This window comes from Myotis yumanensis, unplaced genomic scaffold, assembly GCF_028538775.1.
Source record: "Myotis yumanensis isolate MYYU_CA2020_CCGP unplaced genomic scaffold, mMyoYum1.0.hap1 SCAF_3, whole genome shotgun sequence".
NCBI classification, from domain to species: Eukaryota; Metazoa; Chordata; class Mammalia; order Chiroptera; family Vespertilionidae; genus Myotis; species Myotis yumanensis.
In genome coordinates this window covers 145,644,469-145,658,558 of record NW_027223754.1, presented here as the reverse complement: position 1 = coordinate 145,658,558, position 14,090 = coordinate 145,644,469, and the positions used below count along the sequence as shown (strand labels likewise).

The window sequence follows — 14,090 nt, the reverse complement described above, 5'->3', positions numbered from 1 at the left end:
TATAGTCTCTTTTTTTTTTTTTAGTTTTATTCATTTCAAACGGGCCAGATCCGGCCCGCGGGCCATAGTTTGCCCACGGCTGTATCTAGGGGGTAACTAAACAATCTGTTGCAGAATTTTAGATTTGAGGCTCAAACCCATAAAAGTTGTCTAGACTATCTAACATGGCCAAGCATAAGCTTTAGGGGGAAGAATGGCAGAGGGGGAGGTTGGTCTTGAGAATAAAAGAGACAGACTTCACAGTTATTCCAGATGTAGATTTAATAAGATTCTATGATCAAAACAGTGGCTCAAAGGTATCTATGATGGAAAACTTGGTGAGTGATGAAACTAGAGTAAACAAAAGAGTTTGTAGAGAGGAAAAAAAGCTTCATTGACATGCGTTGAGGTTGAGATAACTGTAGCTACCCATATAAAAATTTATCATATATAAAGGAAGTTATCTACCCACAAGCAATTAAATGTATAATCTAAATTCATGTACTACTCTACTTTTCAAACTTGCTTTCTTAAATTGATGTGCAGGTGGAGAAAAGGGGAAAAAGACAAATGAAGGTAAATAATATCACTGTGTCTTTATGATATTAGATTTGGCAAAATTCAATCCTCTTTTTCAGAGTTTCTAATTGTACTTTGTAAATCAAGCTAATGTTTTATAACAAAATCATCTGGCTTGGTCTTAGCACAAACATTGAAGCTTCATCTCATATTTTTTAAAAATATATTTTTATTGATTTCAGAGAGGAAGGGAGAGGGAGAGAAAGATAGAAACATCAATGATGAGAGAGAATCATCAATTGGCTGCCTCCTGCACGCCCCACACTGGGAATACTAGTAGAGCCCGCAACCCAGGCATGTGCCCTGACTGAGAATCGGACTGTGGCCTTCTGGTTCATAGGTCGATGCTCAACCACTGAGCCACACCAGTCGGGCCATTACACATTTTGATACACTTAGCAAAAGGCATACTGTCTTATAGGGATCACCTACTCTTTAAAATTAAGACGATCTGGGAGATTCAAGATGACGGCGAAGTAGGTGGATGTTACATTTACCTTCTCCTAGGACCAAACTGGAATTACAACCAAAATACAGATCAACCTAAATAACCCACTAAAGACTAGCTGAAGAGAAGTCTTATAACCAAGGATTTACAGAAGAGTCACTTGAGACTAGTAGAAAGGGTGAGATTTGAAAAGAGCTAGCCCTGCTCCCATGAGCTTGTGGCTGAGAGTCCGGAAGGATAGGAGGAAAAAGGAAAAAATAAACAAATAGGACTATATCAAACTAAAAGGTTTTTGCATGGAAAAGGAAAGCATCAACAAAATAAAAAGACAACACCACTAAATGGGATAACATATTCACCAATGATACATCTGTTAAGGGGTTAATATCTAAAATTTATAAAGAACTTCTACAACACAACACCAAAAAAAACAAACAAAACAAAAAAATCCAATTAAAAAATGGCAAAGGACCTGAATAGACACTTCTCCAAAGAGGTCATACAGATGGCCAATAGACATATGAAAAGACTAGAGGCCTGGTGCACAAAATTCATGCATGGGGGGTCCCCTCAGCCCAGCCTGCATCCTCTCCAATCTGGGACATCTCAAAGGATGTCTGACTACCGGTTTAGGCCCGATCCCAACTGGCCCCCTCTGCCAGCCTGGTCACCCCTAACTGTTGCCCCCCACTGGCCTGGTTGCCCACAACTGCCCCCTCCCCCCGCCGGTCTGGTCACCCCACACAGCCTGCTGTTCAGTCATTTGGCCATCCCTTACTAACCCCCCCTGCCAGCTTTGTCGCCCCACGCAGCTTGCTGTTCAGTTGTTACTGTGATGGCATCCTGGACAATTTGCATATTCCTCTATTATTAGTATAGATATTCAGCATCACTAATGCAAATTAAAACCACCATGAGCTATCACCTTACACCTTTCAGAATGGCTATCATCAATAAGTCAATAAACAACAAGTGTTGGGGAGGATGTGAAGAAAAGGTAACCCTTATACAGTATCAGTAGGAATGAAGATTGGTGCAGCCACTGTGGAAAACAGTATAGATTTATCTCAAAAAAAATAAAATGGAACTGTCTTATGACCCAGCAATTTCACTTCTGGGAATATATCTAAAGAAACCTGAAACATTGATTAGAAAAAATATATGAACCCCTATGTTCGTTGCTAGCTTATATCCAACAACCAAAATTTGGAAACAGTTCAAGTGCCCATGAGTAGATGAGTAGATAAAAAACTTTGGTACGTTTACATAATGAGATACTACGTGGCCATAAAAAAGAAAGAAATCTTATCTTCACGACAGCATGGATGAACCTGGAGAGATTATACTAAGTGAGATATGGCAGTCAGAGAAAGACAAATACCATATGATTTCATTTATATGTGGAATCTAATGAACAAAATAAGCTAACAAGCAAAATAGAAACAGATTCATAGATATAAGGAACAGACTGACAGCTTAAAGGGGATGGTGGTTGGGAGGCTGGGTGGAAAACATGAAGGGATTAAGGGGGAAAAAAAAACCTTATAGACACAGACAATAGTATGGTGATTACCAGAGGGAAAGGAGGGTAGGGAAGGTAGAAGAGGGAAAAGGGGGGGATAAATGGTGACAGAAGGAGACTCGACTTTGGGTGGTAACACACAATTATACACCTGAAACCCATATAATTTTTATTAACCAATGTCATCCCAATAAATTCAATACAAATTTAAAAAATAAATAATAATTAATAAAATATAGTATAATAAACAAAACCAAACAAAGGTGCCAGTTTTAAGCAAACCTGGATTCATTAGGTATGAAAGCTATAAATATGGTCGTTCTGCTCTATTTCATCTCCTGGAATTTACACTCTGACTTCAACTGTGCGTTGTTTTCATTTATTCAAACCCACATGCCAGGATCAAACTTCAAGGTGAGGAGGGAAAAGCCTATATTTATGACATTTTAATGACCCTACTTTAAACTCTACCTAATTTAGGCAGCCGAGTTTGCCTTGTTTTATTCTGTAATCATGTAATCATTAACAATAGCAGTAAGCACCTGCGCAGTGCTTACAACCTGTTAGGCACTGCCTTAAAGGTTTACACATATTAACTCATGAAACCTTCACAACAGCCCACAAGGGGAGGACTCTAATAATCAGCATGTTAAAGACAAAGAAACTAAGGCACAGAGAACTTAAGTAATTTGCAAAGGGTCCCACAGCTAGCAAGTTGCAGGGGTGGAATTTAAACCCGGGTGGTCTGGCTTTGGAACCTGTTCTCACAACTCTTAGGCTATATTGCTTGTCCACCTTAGAAATAGTATTTCACATTTGCTGTCCTTTGTACCTGAAGATTTGCTGCTACCCCTAGGGCAGTGGTCGGCAAACTCATTAGTCAACAGAGCCAAATATCAACAGTACAACGATTGAAATTTCTTTTGAGAACCAAATTTTTTAAACTTAAACTATATAGGTAGGTACATTGTTATTCACTTAATTAGGGTACACCTAAGGCGTAGGAAGAGCCACACTCAAGGGGCCAAAGAGCCGCATGTGGCTCTCGAGCCGCAGTTTGCCGATCACAGCCCTAGGGCATCATGTCCAAAACCCTTTATTCACGGTGTATGTCAATCCAAAGTGCCCTGCCTACTACTCCGGATGCCAGCCAGCAGTCACCATGATCCCCTTCCTTTTCCCATCATCTAATTAAAAAATAGTGACTGCTGAGAGTTAATAGAACTCATCTCCTGGAGAGGAAGTGGAGAAGATAATGGACAGTAGGGAAGACTCCACCTCACAGCGGTTGCCTTCTTTCTTTCCTGTTAGGCTAAGGAGTTAATGACTGCCTGTCAGAGGAAGGTAAAGAGGACGACTAAGACAGGAGGGCCACGCAGGCACCATGCTGGCAGTTTCACACTGCGAATATATAATTATCCCTTTTCACAGAGGGAAAGCTGGCTCAGAGAGGATACATAACTTGCCCAAGATAATGGGGTCAGACTTTACACCCAGGTCTGCTTGAACTAAAGCCCAGGCATGCTTTCCTCACTGAAGAAGCAAGCTCAGGAGGGAGAGGACAGTGCTGACATCTGTACATATCACCGATTCGTACCTTTTTTTCTGTAAAAAATGGCATAAAGAGCAATTTTAACATTGTTTCGGATTGGTATTACTCCTATTTACTGTTCATTATTATAATTCCTAGCACGCAATATATTGAGAAGTGGCTTTATTAAGTAATCCCTAGGGAATATAAAGTAAGCAAAAAAGTAGGGTAGTTTCATTAGCTGCTTGTATTGACCTAAATTTGTGTTTTTCAATTGTCTCTCAATGAGGACATATGTGTTTGATTGACAGATATTTTCATTTTAAATGGTCACTTAAAATTTAAACTAGCTATGCTATTGTCACAAGATTAATATATAATGAGAAAGAGTGGATACATTTCCTAAGAAAAAAAAAGCAAGCGAAAAGCATCAATATTTAAATTTAACAAAAGGTGTGCATAGGGTTGTTGTGGAAATAAATAGACAATACATTTGAAGAGCATGGTGGGTTTTAAATAAGTGGTAGAGACTTTAGGAAAACATTATAAAATTCAAATATAAAAAACTCAAAGCACTACTGATTGCCAAACTTATTGCTTTTAAAAGTGTTTTCATAATATTTTAACCAATTTCAATTATGTTTTAACTATTTCATGTAAATAGGAAACAAACAATTTACCCAGATTCTAAAAGTGATAGTAAAAAACTGGTCTTCTCAGAATAGTATGGCTTCACTTTCTACATTTTAAAAAAGTTTGCAGAGATTCCAAAAAGCATCCTTCTGTTGCTTTTCCTATTCTCCAAGGATAAGAACCCTCAGAAAATGCTGGTTTTAAAAAGTAAATTTCGGAACATATTTGTAAGCGAAACTCATGCTTGTAATGCAACCATTAGAACTGTAAGCATTACAGTGACCACACACATGCATCAAAACCGTAGTGGTTTGTGGGCTGTCGAAAACGCTCTTGAAGAGAAGGGAATGAGATTCTGTTGCATTTGTGACCTCTAGAGGCCAACATGAACGTGATCTATTTTATTCAGTCAACGATGCCTCCAAGTGCAGTCTTCAGGAGTTTAAGATTTATAGGCTTTAGAAAATAGAGCAAATTCAAGAGAGGAGAGGTTTCATTTTAGGTGGATATGTTGCCTTGAACTAACAACCACAAACCACAAATTGAAGTTTTAAATAATAATTTGAAAAAGCCTCAGACTCTTGGAGAACCTTCATGGAAAATGAAAACCTTGCCTACTTCGCAGTGGAGCTGTCCAAACTAATTACATATTGTGAGTAATCCTCATACTGAGGATGAACACAGTAAAATGTGTCCATGGGACCTTAGAGTCAAACCTTGATTCTAATGTTTGCTAGTTCCGTGTTCTGGAAAAATCATTAACTTATCTGAGCTTCAATGTCCTCATTTGTAAGTGAAGCCGTCATAATAAAACCTACTTAACGGTGACTTATAGATTAAATGAGATAACATATACTCAGAATTATCTTGAAAACTGTCTAGTACTAATACTAAACCCGTAACAAATTTCATTATGATTACATCACCATTTGTTCAGATGCTTCCTGTTATCTCTAAATGATAATACATTTTTCACCACAGTGATAAACCAAAATATTAGACAAGTAAAGACATCTCTAAGATAAAAAGGTGTTTGAAGCAGAGCTGATTGCACTGTCCCCCTGTGTCTCAAAACTCTGAATAGAATCAAACGTGGAGCAGCAGTGAATCAGTTGCCCAATTAGATTTATTTACCTTTGTCTTAAAGATGGCAATTGAGAGATAACCTCTGGAATGTTAGGGCATTCCTTCACTTTTCAACATCTCCCCACAGACTCTGCTATTGTATTCCAGATCTTTCTTCAAGGGCCAAATTTCAACCTTCCTGTTGAAATGTGTATTGTTGCATGTTTATATGGTCCACCTGTCATATAGGAAAGGTCAAATAGAAGATGGCTAAAGTGTTATTGCAAAGCTCCCTTATCCCTTCTTTATTTCCATAAAGCAAAAGTCTAATCATGGATATCTCTACTGTGAACCTCCTTCCATCCCACAGAGCACTACAGGAGGAATTCACTTGACTAGTATAATTATGTTGTCTCTAACCTCAATGCCGCTCCTAAACCCTATTTATCAGGTCTCACTTATGCCTCACAATGATTTTTGTTAAATCCTCACTATTCACCTCAAACCTGCTCTGATAAAATCTCTCCTGCTATTTTCAAAAAATAAATCTACTTCTATTTTCCAGAGAAAAATCAATGCCTTAGCACAGGAACTCATCACACTTCTGACCATCTGCTTACAGGGGCATCTATAGCCACAACCATTGTTCCATCCGTCCCTCCTGCCTCAGTGAACTGGAATCTCTCCTGCCTGATCTCCACATCACGCCCTGGGTCTGTCAGTCACACTTACGTTCAGCCTAAGTTCAACTGAAACTGAAGGAAAACACAAAATAATAGTGGCTTAAATAACATAGAAATTTTAAAAGATAATAATAATAACATGGAAATTTATTTCTTGTTTGCAAAAAGTAAGGCCTTACATAAGCAAATCAGGACTAATATAATCCCTCCACAATCATTAGCGATAGGGCTCCTTTTAACATGTCGTATCCATTATCCTCAACATATGGCTTCTGCCACATGGTCCAAGATAACCACTGGAGCTCCGGCCAATGTGTATGTCAACACACAATGCATCAACTTCCCTCCCACTGACCAGAATCTAATCACAAGGTCCACCTTGCTGCAAAGGACGCTTAGGAAATGTATTCTTAACATGCACGATTATGAACCCAGCTAAAAATCAAGGGGGGCAGAGAGAGAAATAATGGATGTTAAGGGAGAAGTAACAGTCTCCCACCACAGTCTTATGCGGCCTTCTCATGATGTTCATTATGTCCACATTTTCATTTCCCTGTGTATTTTAATTTCCCCTCTCTAGTGAATCTTTCCCTTAGCCATTCAAACACCTTCCTAAACTGTGTCTCTCTCTAACTTCTGCTCTGCTTCTCTCCTTCTCTTCACCACCAATTTTTTTAAAGATTTTCCACATTATCACCCTGACAGGTTTGGCTCAGTGGATGGAGCGTCGGCCTGCGGACTGAAGGGTCCCAGGTTCGATTCCAATCAAGGGCATGTACCTTGGTTGCGGGCACATCCCCAGTAGAAGATGTGCAGGAGGCAGCTGATCGGTGTTTCTCTCTCATCGATGTTTCTAACTCTCTATCCCTCTCCCTTCCTCTCTGTAAAAATTCAATAAAATATATTTTTTAAAAAGATTTTCCACATTATCTTCCTTGCACATTCACTTCTCAGCCCACTGCAATCTGACTTTTGCCCCTGTTGTGCATTGAATTGTGTCCTACAAAAGATATGTTGAAATCCTAGCCCCCAGTACTTTGACTATGATCTTATTTGGAAATAGGGTCTTTGCAGATGAACTCAAGTTAAGGTGAGGCCATACAAGATTAGGGTAGACCCTAAATCCAATAACTGGTGTCCTTCTAAGAAGGCCATGTGGAGCCCCAGTGACAGTGAGGCAAACCCAGAGAACACCACATGAGGATGGGAGCAAGGATTAGAATGATGTATCAATAAGCCAAGGCACACCAAGGAGTGCTGGCAACCATCAAAAGCTAGGAAGAAGCAATGAAGGATCCTCTCCTGGAGTCTGCATGGCCTGCTGATTTCTCAATTTCAGACTTCTAGCCTCTAGGCTTCTGTTTATTCCCTCCAGTGAGAGGATAAATATCTGTTGCTTTAAGCCATTAAATTTTTGGTACTTTGTTATGGCAGCCCTAGCAAACTAATGCAGCCCCAACCACTTGCCAATGTCAGAGTGGTCTCTGTTGCTAAATCCAGAGGGCAATTTTCAAGACTCATTTATTTTTCTCTCAATATACAGCATTTGACAAAATTACTCCCTGCCATTAAAATCCTTTTGCCTTTGACTTTGGGGCACTACTCTCTACTGCTTTCCTTATATTTCTCAAGCTACTCTATCTCAACTTTCCTTTCTAAACACCTTTGTTTCATGCTCTAAATATTCTTGTTACTTAGTTCAAATTTGATGTGTTAACTGAGCCAAAATATATTTAACTCCCCTCATCCTGCTCCCAAATCCCCAGTGAAATGAGTAGAATAATATCACATTTAAAAATCTATCTAGGTCATTAATGTATTCAGCAAACATTAAGTGTCTATTCGGTTTCAAACACTGGGACAGTACTTGAGATACAGAGATGAACAAGTGAGACTCAGTACCTGACCTCATGGAGCTTCCATTCTTCTGGGAATATGATAATAAATAACCAAAGAAATACACGAGATGATTATAAGTATGGTAACACATGGCATAAAGGAAACAAATGGAATAGTGTGATAGAACAGGAGTCAGCAAAGTTTTTCTGTGAAAGGCAATACCGTGCAGGCCATATAGCCTCTGCTGCAATTTCTCAGTTCTGCTATTACAGCACAAAAACAGCCATAAGCAATACATCAATGAATGGGTATGGCTGTGTTCCAATAAAATGTTATTTTCAAAAACAGGCAGTAGGCCAGACTTAACCTGTGGAACATAGTTTGTCAACCCTTGAGAAAGAGAGAAATTGTGACAAATCACTTTAGATATAAAGGTCAACAGTGACCTCTTTGAAAAGGTGGCATTTGAACTGAGATCTGAAGGGGAGAAGGAGCCACACCTAATTCCCTCAGCCCACCAACCTTGGAACTAGCAATGACAACAACAACAAAAAATGTTTTATTCTTCTTTTGTTAGGATCTGTAAGATTTGAGTGACAATCCACATAATCCACAAAATTCTTAACTCCAGATGTTGGGGAAATATCACTCCCTGCATCCCCAGTGTGGGAACTTGCAAAGCCAGAAAGATCACTCAACTTAAGATTGTGTTTAAGTTTTAAAGAAAGCTAGGGATCTAAAGTATTAGATTAAAAATTTCTCGTTAAACAGACTTACTGAAAGAAATGGGAGAAAGCATTGCAAAATCTTTTATCTGTATTTCAAGCAAGAGTAAATATATACTGCATATCTGAATGAAAAATAATATAAAGTATATAAATATCATTTTAATCAAAATCATTATTGCCATAGCAGCATCAAATTTTATGATAGGTTACTATAGAAAATTGAATCAGTGAATTTGGGTTTTTTTAAAGATGCAAAAAATAACAGTTGTGAAGATCATCCAAGAGATAGAATTTATTTATAAAATAGAACATATAAAGATAAAGCAATAAATTATTAGAAATCAAAATAAGTTTGTCTTTATCTGAGAATTTGTTCTTCAGCCCAAATGGATTAATTAATGCCAAGTCAAATTTATGGAGAAAGAAACAAACCTAGATATTTACCAATAAAATTGTTGGGTTTTTTTCTTAAATACATTTTATTGATTTTTTACAGAGAGGAAGGGAAAGGGATAGAGAGTTAGAAACATCAATGAGAGAGAAACATCGATCAGCTGCCTCCTGCACATCCTCTACTGGGGATGTGCCCACAACCAAGGTACATGCCCTTGACCGGAATCGAACCTGGGACCCTTCAGACCACAGGCCGATGCTCTATCCACTGAGCTAAACCGGTTAGGGCTAAAATTGTTGGATTTTAAATCTTTAGGAAAAGAAAACTACCTACCAGAATGGGGCATGGGAGATGGAGAGAGAAGAGAAAATGCACAAAGACAAAAATGTTTAGAAACAGGTATCTCCTCTGCAACATTAAATGTTTTAGATGGTTTTTAAAGACAACGATTGTGATTCAGGGATTCTGAATTCATTCAAATTATCATTCACATCAAAGATCAAAAAAATCCTATGAAGATTCAGGAAGTACATCACTTCTTGAAATAATTACTCTCAGAAGTACTCCAACCAACTGAGACTTGAATCAAAGTATTCCAAGGATGAAAAAAAGAACCTAAGAAAGTGCATGAACAATTGTGACCGATTTTCATATGTGGTCACATTACCTCCCTTCCCACAGACTCTTCAGTAATGTATCCTTGCTGCTTCCCAGGGAAGTTTTGCAACCTATCACTCCTCCCTATGCATCTGGGCTTAAACCTGTGACTGCTTTGGCCAGCAGACTACTTCAAACGTGACACTATGCTAGTTCCAGACATAGCCCTTTACTGGCCTGGCAGCTTCTGCTTCCTTCCTCTTGGCGCTCTAAGCTGCATGTAGGAAGAACCACCAATTCTGCTAGAGAGAGGGGGACATGCAGAGAATGAAGCACTTCTAGCCTGGTTGGGCCTCCCTATGACTCCAGCCTCTCAGCCTCTCTCTCACTATAAACACACGAGAGACCCCAAGTGAGAACCACCCATATGAGCCCAGTCAACCAAAAAAAGCTTTGAGAGATAATAAGAAATTCATGTTTTTGTCAAGTACTAAAGTGGTTTGTTCATCGCTTCTCGGCCTTTTGGCTAAGATCAAGTGTAGTATCTGTTCTTATCAGTTTAAAGTGGTTTGTTACATAGCAATTGATTTTGACATAATTAATGTAGTGAAACATAATGTATTATCTAATCTACACTAATAAAAGAGAAAGATACAAATTGACCGTACCTTCACAATGCCCACCAGCCAATCAGGAGTGAGTATGCAAATTAACCCAACAAAGATGGTGGGTTAATTTGCATATGCAGGCACCAAGCGGCCAGGGATGGGCGGGACACTTGCATCATCGCCATGGTGATGACGCAGGCATTCTGCACCGCCCCAGCCGCTCCAGGCCTCTGGGCCACATGGGAAGGCGGAAAGGCAACTCCAGGCTGGAGCTATGGCAGTGCTGGCAGCCAGGAGAAGGAAGGCCCATTCTTGCATGAATCTTCCTGCATCGGGCCTCTAGTTATTAATATTACCTTTGTTGTTAATAAAACTGTCCAATGTTAACAAAAAGTCTTAAAATACATGATATGATAAAGGATGCTAAAAATCCTATATAATAAAGAGGTAATATGCAAATTGACCCTCATGCCATCACACAAGATGGCTGCCCCCATGTGGTCAAAGATGGCCACCACAAGATGGCTGGCAGGGGAAGGCAGTTAGGGGCAATCTGGCTGGCAGGGATGGCAGTTGGGGGCGACCAGGCCGGCAGGGGAGGGCAGTTAGGAGCAACCAGGCCAGCATGGGAGGGCAGTTAGGAGCTACCGAGCCGGCAGGGGAGTGTTTTGGGGGTGATCAGGCTGGCAGGCAAGTGAGCAGTTGGGAGCCAGCAGTCCCAGATTGTGAGAGGGATATCTGACTGCCGACAGTCAGACATCCCCCGAGGGGGTCCCAGATTGGAGAGGGTGCAGGCTGGGCTGACGGACAACACCCCCCCCCCTCCACCTCCAATGCACAAATTTCTTGCACCAGGCCTCTAGTATTTAATAAAAATATTCTGGTTCTAAAATTCCAGATTCTTTTGACAAAAAACTCAAAAGCGGGAAGAGGTAGAAAAGGGAATTGAAAGTATAATGCGTTTCTCAATTTACATGGAGGATAAGCATAGTTACTATTTCATTCTTGACATTGATAAAGAAATTAATATGCACTGTATTTTCAAAAGAAAAATGCAGGATGTCCCAAAATATGTATACACACTTTGAGTCATTATAAAGTCAATGTTTATTAACATACAGTTCATTTGCAAAATTGAAAAGAATCTACAGAAATGAATATTATTTTTGTCAATGCCTATTTTCAAAGTCATGACAGTTCTGGTACAGGCACTGCTGCTAACACAAAGCAATGGAATCGCAAACATCAAGATTCATTTCATTTGGTATTTGTGCAACCTCAATTCATTGACTGTTGCCAGTTTTGTACCATAAACTTTATCTTTTATGTGTTCCCCCCCAAAAAAATCTAGTTCTGGCCCTTGTTTCTCAGTGGTTAGACACTGGCCCGAGCACCGAAGAGTCTCGGGTTCAATTCCCAGTTAAGGGCACATACCTGGGTAGCAGGTTCAATCCCCGGACCCTATTGGGGTGCGTGTGGGAGGCAACCAATCATGTCTCTCCCACATTGATGTTTCTCTCCCCGCCCCCAATCTCAAATGGTGCATTTATTAGTAAAGAAATTGAAATCAATGGAACAATACTGAGGTCTCCTGGTTCCCCCGTACAAGATTTCCACTGGGGGAAATACCCAGCCACAAAATTGCTATGGCAATGGGTTTGTGCACATGCAATGTCCCTACTCCTAAACTGGCCTCCAGAATGGCTACCACCTTATACTCCATCCAGCAGTGATGAGGGTTTTCTGATTCCCACAGCCTTGGCAGTACTTGATATTATCCAACTTTTCAATTGTTGCCATTCTCGTGTATAAAGTTTGAACTTGCAATTATTCAATTATTTCACTTTTCCCCTTTCTGTGAATTATCACTTTATTTTCTCTACTCATTCTTCCATTGGATTGCCTGGCTTCTTATTGTTGGTTTGCAGGATTTCCTTATATTTAATATTTTATTGGTTGTTCACATCTCAAGTACTTTCTCCCATGCTTTCTGTAGAAATCATTAATTTTGATGTCATCAGTTACACCATTTTTGGGTTTTGTTTTCTTTATGAACTGGCTTCCCCCCCCCCCCCCCCCCAACTCATTTAAGAAATCTTGCCCAACCAGTGTGTCTCAGTGGTTGAGCATCAACCCATTAACCAGAAGGTCATGGTTCAATTCCTGGTCAGGGCACACACCCGGGTTGCAGGCTTAATCCCCAGTAGTGGTGTGCAGGAGGCAGCCAATCAATGATTCTCTCTCATCATTGATGTTTCTATCTCTCCCCAATCCCTTTCTCTCTCTGAAATCAATAAAAAAAAATTTTTTTTTAAAGAAATTCTTCCCACTCTGTTGTTACAAAGACATTCTCCAACTTTACTGTATAATAGCTTTATAGTTTTGTCTTTTATATCTCTATTCCAATGGGAATACTTTGTGGTATAAATTTTGGCCCTATTTTTTCTCTAAATGTTTTGTAAATTTTCATAATTCTGTTTATTAAATAATCTACTGTTTCCTTAATGATCTACCAACAATTCACCAAGCTCCCATATACACATGGATTAGTCTTCAATTCCATTCTATGTCTAGTACCAGTATCACACAGAATTACTATATCTTGGTAACATATATTAATATCTGGTAAGATATTTCCCCATATTAATTCATTTTAAGAATTATTTTAGCTATGTGTGGATTTGTATGGGCCCATTTCACTTCTTTTGTATGTGTTTTTAATGTGTTTGTTATTTTTGTTTCTTTTAATTGAGGTATAATTGGCATATAAAATTTTATTATTTCAGGTGTACTACATGATTTGATATTTATTTATGTCTTTTATATTTTAACTACATTAAACTTGTTTTCATTTGGGAATAATTTACATCTTTACACTTTTAAATTTTCCATCCACAGTGTAGTATTTATTTCTTCCTCGACAAGTCTACTTTTATGTCCTTTAGTAATGTTTTAAAATATTCTCTATACTAATTTTTTCATTTTTAAGTCAGTTCCTAGAAACTTTCTTTCCTTTTGGCTATTTTACATATAATGTTATGGTCTATTACATTTTCTAACTGGCTATTGGTGTAAAAGAATTCTATTGATTTTTGCTTATTGATTTGTGCTCAAGCAACCATGCTGAACTCTTTAGCTTTGTTGATTCTCTTGGGTTTGCTGGTAAACAATTAAATCATCTACACATACTAACCATTTGTCTCTTCCCTTTAGTCTTATCCCTTATTTCTTTTAATTCTCATATGTCATTGGCCAGGACATCCAGTCCTTTGTTGAACAGAAAGGGTCATAGCAGGCATCCTTGTTCATTACTGACCTTAAAGATAAAGCTTCTAAAGTTACTCCATTAAGTGTGATGTTTGAACATTTTTACCAGATCTACCACTTAGACAATACAACCTCAAATGGTGTGTTTATTAATAAAGAAACTGAAACCCTCATTTTGAGAGACAGAATTTCTTGCCAATATAACACTAAGCTCCAA

General features: G+C 38.9%; 1 pseudogene; it reads left to right on the top strand.

The window, feature by feature from the left end:
* Nucleotides 1–10,504: 10,504 nt before the first annotated feature.
* Nucleotides 10,505–10,632, top strand: LOC139007955 (U2 spliceosomal RNA; annotated as a pseudogene).
* The last annotated feature ends 3,458 nt before the right edge of the window (nucleotides 10,633–14,090 follow it).